Source organism: Drosophila nasuta, chromosome 2R, assembly GCF_023558535.2.
Source record: "Drosophila nasuta strain 15112-1781.00 chromosome 2R, ASM2355853v1, whole genome shotgun sequence".
In the NCBI taxonomy this organism is placed as follows: domain Eukaryota; kingdom Metazoa; phylum Arthropoda; class Insecta; order Diptera; family Drosophilidae; genus Drosophila; species Drosophila nasuta.
Window position 1 is genome coordinate 30,170,320 of NC_083456.1, and position 6,000 is coordinate 30,176,319.

General features: G+C 34.9%; 1 protein-coding gene across 2 annotated transcripts in view; it reads right to left on the bottom strand.

The window, feature by feature from the left end:
• The window catches only part of LOC132785346 (transmembrane and coiled-coil domains protein 2), a 28,925-nt gene extending 25,049 nt beyond the window's left edge, over nt 1-3,876 (bottom strand). The window contains exons 1-2 of one of the 2 annotated variants that reach the window (XM_060791411.1): nt 3,613-3,876; nt 3,302-3,424 (exon numbers count right to left, since the gene is read on the bottom strand). The gene's annotated coding sequence lies outside the window, so the exon portion shown is untranslated. Of the gene's footprint in view, nt 1-3,301 lie in introns of both variants that reach the window. The other variant, XM_060791410.1, reaches the window with a different exon arrangement.
• Nucleotides 3,877-6,000: the final 2,124 nt, after the last annotated feature.

The following is a 6,000-nucleotide window of genomic DNA, read 5'->3' on the forward strand; positions in this document are numbered from 1 at the left end:
CCCAAACACACAGCAACAGCAACAACAACAGCAAACACGTGCTTGCCCCAACACTCAAGAACAACAACAAAAACTTACAACAAACTGAAAAGGCGACCTAGCAACAGAGACAGAACGAGAGAGAGAGGGAAAGAGACAGAGAACACCACACCCAGATGAAATTTTATGTTTTGGTTTTTCAGTTTAATGAGCGCATTTTCTACTCTTTTTATTATTATTGGGCCTCTTGTTAACAATTAAGCGTGTTTCGGCTAACGAAATTAATTACAATTAAAATACGAAAGTCTCTTGAGCTGGGCTTAATTACATTTTTCTTAGGGTATCGATTCTCTGGTTGATTGTATTAATGAAATTTGAAAATTGAGATGTCGCTTTCAATTAACTCTTTGAATACTTTTGAAATATTGGAAAAATTCTACGCTAACTTAATTAAGTGTTTCTCAGAGTATCGATTCTCTTTTGATTTTAATAAAATTACAATTTAAAAGTCATATATCACTCTCTGTATATATTAAATACTAATAAACATACTACTATACTATAATACTATTCAAGTACTAGAACAATTTGGTATTTTGCTGAAGTATCGATTCTTTTAATACCATCTTTATTAAATTATAGTTTAAAAAATAAATATTATCAATTTGAAAATATTGGATATATTTCTTAGACTATCGATTCTCTTCTGATTTTAATAAAATTACAATTTAAAAGTGATATATCACGTTCTGTATAAATTAAATACTAATAAAAATACTACTATACTCTAAAACTATCAAAATACTAGAAAAATATGGTATTTTCCAGGAGTATCGATTCTTCTAATACCATCTTCATGAAATTATACTTTTAAAATTAAATATTATCATCAAATTTATCTATGAATACATCAAATATTGGATATATTTCTTAAATTAATGCTTCTCTACTTTCTTTCTCCACTTCTTCCCTAATTGTTTATATCAATGCATATGCAAATTTAAAACTTACTTGTCACTCCAAATTATCTTCACTAACACTACCAAAATATCGATTAAAATTCTTTAATCAATCTCTTCACTTTTTCAATGGATATTTTAAGAATATTTGCTCATTTTTTATGGCTCACATCTTTGTTAACTGGAATGCCGCCTCATTTATTGCCCCCAGATAAGTGCTTGGTCACCTTGTTGATAAGATTTTGAAGGGGGATTCTCGACGTAAGGTTTTTACCTGTCATAAACTAAAGCCACCGTTGGATAAGGTGCTAATCGTGTGGATGGCGTTCAATTAATTGCTGCTCTCGCGTTCTCGCTCTTTCCCTTCGTGACTATTTTCAGGTTTAACCGATAAGTAAAATAATAATTTGGGAAATGAAACGCAAATGAGGCAATAAAGTGATTAAGCGAAGGCTAATAGGTTAATGTACTAAAGTTACTAGAGGAAATTTTTAGAAAACTATTTCGAAAAGAGGAATTTACCTTGGGTCTTGATCCCTTTTATAGTAAACAAACTGAACTCTAATCTTGAAACTTTTTATCGAGTAACTCTAGACTATAAAAAAACATTGTGGTTGTCTAAAAATACAACAATTTATAATTGGAATATTATATAAAAACAGTACCATGATAAATTTCAGTATATTATATATATATACTTTTTTGGATATTATAAGCCGGTATAATTTTATATAAAATGTGTAGCAGAAATTACTTTAAAAAAACAAAAGTAAATAAGGGTTCCTTTGAAATACTGAAATACTAAATTTATACTAAATATTTTATTATTTAATAATAATAATAATAATAATAATAATAACTATATAATATAGTTTGTGGTATTATAGTATTTATTATATAGTATTAAACCAACACTTTTTGTTGTAGCACATTAAAATACTTTTTTAAAATAATTTGCCGAGTTTCTTGTTGGTTGATCTTAAAAATTTCCTTTCAACAGAATATCTTCCACCATATTCGACTATAGCCAACCAAATTTTCCCCATTGAAAAGCATGTGACGTCACTTTCTCAAGACGCTCACCATTATCGATACTTATTTATAACGATGTTGATAGTCTACTCTATGTATTATTGGCGTATAATGTGTGTGTATTTACTATGTATGGCTTTATCTACGTAATTCGCACTTTTATTATGACCTTTACTATTGGGAACAGCTGGGCGCCTAGCAACGACGCGACTTCGATTGCCATTTCTCAAGCATTAAATAATCGAAAATAAATGTCAGCGAAGCGCATATATAACATATAAAACATATTTTCATTTTCACTGTCGCCGCCGCCGTCTTGGTGTTCAATGAAATATCGTGTGCGGTATATACGAAATATAAATATACTAACATGGCACGCAGACACATATTCAAATGTTAATGGCCGCCAGCAGCAACAATAACATATAAGAATAATCTTATAGGGTAGGTAGGTAGAAGAGAGAGATAAGGGAGAGAGTGAGAAGAGCGAGGGTCGAGGTAGCATCATAAATAATTTCATCAGTTGTCAGAGACTGAAGAGCACAGCAAATGCTCGGATTAGTCGAAGAGGGCACACACACATACACATATGTATAAATTAAATATAAAAAAAAAATGTACGAAAATTGCGATGCTCAGGCATTGACCAGAAATAGCAGCAGCAACTAGCGACAGCAGCAGCAACATCAACAACAACAAATACAATAATTCTTTTCACTTGCTTTTTTTGTTGAATTTAATTCAATTGCAGACACATAACGTGCTATTGCTACTGTTATTACTATTGCGCTTGTTATTGCTGCTGTAGTTGTAGATAAAACCGTGCCTGGCTCCAAGAACAACAACAGCAACAACGACAACAACAACACAAGCGGAAGACTAATCAAAAGAAAACAGACTTAAGACGCGCATAGCAGGCAGCTTCTCACACTCACTCGTTCAAGAAGAAGCAAGTGCAGCTAATTGAATTGATTATGGCCACACTTGCGAGTGGAGAAGGAGACGGAGAGAAGAGATTGGCGATTGTCCAATCTGAGATGCCGACGGACTGTTGCATTTCTCCTCTCTATTGTGATGAATTAAATTGAAGTTGTTATTAACTGTAATTGTAGCCCCATTGCTCGAATGACTCGAACAAAATATTTGTGTGTGGAGCGAGAGCAAAAGCATATAACAATAAAAAGTGCAGCGGATATTCAAACTAAACTAATACACACACAAGCACACACGCACGCAGCTTATTGTACGTGTGTAGGTGTGGTTGATTTATGTTGGAATGAATCGAAAACGCAGCATAATTCAACTATAAACAATATTCGGCACGCACTCACCTTTTGGTCCGTTGTGGTTTGGCTTTTTTCTTGTTTTAGTGTTGCTGCATAAAATTTCAACTGTGACGCCCTTTTTTTTGTTTGGCACACGAATAGGCACGCACACACACACAGACACCAACACTGACAAGAGAGAGATACACTAATAACTAACTGAGCAAACGTTAGAAGAGAACAGCTATAATAATAATATTCATTTGTTTGCGCAAATACATTACGTTACGTTGTTATATATTGGCATACACTTGAGATTATATATTAAAACAACTGATTCAAAATTTTCACTTGTGTATTTGGATTTTCATTCGCACCTTTTCCTTCTTTTTTTGTTTGACCGTTCGTTTTCTTTGCGCTCAAATTTTGTGCTCAGTGCGCATCACAAAATCTGCCGCACGCTTTAGCAGTTGTTGGAAGAATTACGATAAAATTCGATGCTTTTGGCTGCGCAGCGCGTTGTTCATTTAATCTCTATATATTATTGACAGTGGTTGCACTTTTCGGTGAGTGCCTATTATTTATTTATTTTTGCTTTTACACTTCGGAACGCGCACACTACTCTCGCCGTCAAAAATCAACACACACTGAATTACTTAGTGACCGGTAGAGTGCCTGCAAGCTGCATTTCGAAATGGACTTTTTTACATCGCTAAATATACCGAAATATACCAAACCGCACTTTCTACTATGGCAACACTTTATTAGATATGGAACAATTTCTTAAAAAGTGCATTAAAATAGGCGCAAGTTTTTAAATAATATTTTAAGTATATATTTCTCTAAAAATATATTCTTTTTATTTTTCTCAACAAGCTGACCATGTTTAATGAAATAATTATGTATTATTCTACAACACCGCACAAGCAGCGTATCAATCTATTGTATTATCTATGTAGCGAAAGGTCACACTGCTCAACGTAGCTACATCGATATTGATAATGTTGTGGTAATCGATTTATTATCGATACCAAACCTCGACAAATAGTTGGTGTTGGAAAACATTACTACTTCATTGTAAAAGCTGATTGATATGATGAATTACTTGATCTTTATTTTGGGTTATTCTCCAACGAAGTTAAGATTTTAGCAAATATTTGAAGACATTAATTAATTTTATTTCGCACAAGTACGTCTTGCTTGTAATCTACATTTCTAGTGGGAAGTTTTTATGAGCGGCAACAAATTAGTATTCCGATTGTGCATTTTCAGCTGATTTGACCATTTTCACGAGTGGGCACACTGCAAACGGTCTCTCTTTTTCACATTTTCTTTTATGTTTTGTTTCTCGCTCTCGCTTGAACGGTACGGACGTGTGCTGCCGCTGCGCGTGTGTGTATTTAACTTGGCTTGTAGAAGAGAAATACTTAATTATACAATACACATATGTATTTTTCGTTCTAAAGTATATATGCAATAAATTGCATTCGTTATTACACAAGTGCAGCAGTGAGTTTGACACACAAATTGCAATACGAGCAGGCGAATGGCAGGCAACAAATGCTTTAATAAGCATAATACATAAAGTTCCCAATTACGTGAGTGTTTGTATATGCAGCGCACGCGATAGAGCGAGTCAGCAAATCAGTGCCCATCATTGATGCGGGGCGGTGTGAAAGAGAAGCCAAACCATCTAAATTGCTTGTGTGCTTCTCCTCTTGCTGTAAATGTGACGACGAAAATGGCTTAAAGAAAAGTAAAATATTCGGAGTCGGCACGCTCTCGTCTGTGTGCGAGTGCCCGCGTGTGTGTGTTTGTGTTGTGTTTGTTTATCTGTATATATGTGTGAGTCTGTGCTTTTCTATGTGCGCCGCGAGTGCTTCAAGTTGAAAATAAAGTTTACAGCAAATTCAGATTGAAATACACAAATTACAACATCAAATAATAATACAAAAGAAGATGAAAAGTAGTTCGATCAAGCAAGAAGAAGCGCAATAAGAGGCTGCGTCGTCTGTTTGTTCAATAAGTGCAAGCAAGAAGAAGAAGCAGAGCACAAGCGATTACCGCCGATTGTCGTCGTCGTCCCGTGTACGTGTGAGCGTGTGCGTGTGCATATTGTGATTGTGTGCGTGCGAAGAATAAGAATACGAAAAAAGCAGCAGCAACCGCCTCAGCAGCTGAAAAGTGTAAAAAGAAATATAAATGAGCAAAGAGCAAAGTTTTTAATATTATTCGTGTATTTTTTGCAGCGCATGCTAAAATTTTAATCGCATAACAACAACGAAGCAAAAGCAAAGCATAAAAAGTAATAATAATAGTGCAAGGTGTATGAGCAAAGCAACAAAAACAATCTTGAGGTTTCGTCGAATCGTATTTTGCATGTCTTCCTCTTCGCAACCACAACAACACCAACAAAAAGGCGCCGAAAATGTCACACGACAACAACAACCACAACAACGAATGGAATAAGCACTAAAAAGACTTTCATCAAGCGAAACAGAAGCAGCAAAAAATTGTAGATTGCGAGCGAGCGAGCAAGAAGAACGAGCGAGGGCGGCGTGAAATGTGAGTAGCACCCTGTATTATGTTTTCGACCAGCAAACACCCTGTACGCGGTTACGCGCTCTCTTTTGATTGTTATTGTGTGTTTCTTTAGCACAAGCGGTTTATTTTCTTGCATTCGCCTATGCATTACGTATATTTGAAAAAAAAAATGATTGTGTGTGCGAGCTGTCGATAACATTGAACGACGGAAATGAGCCTGC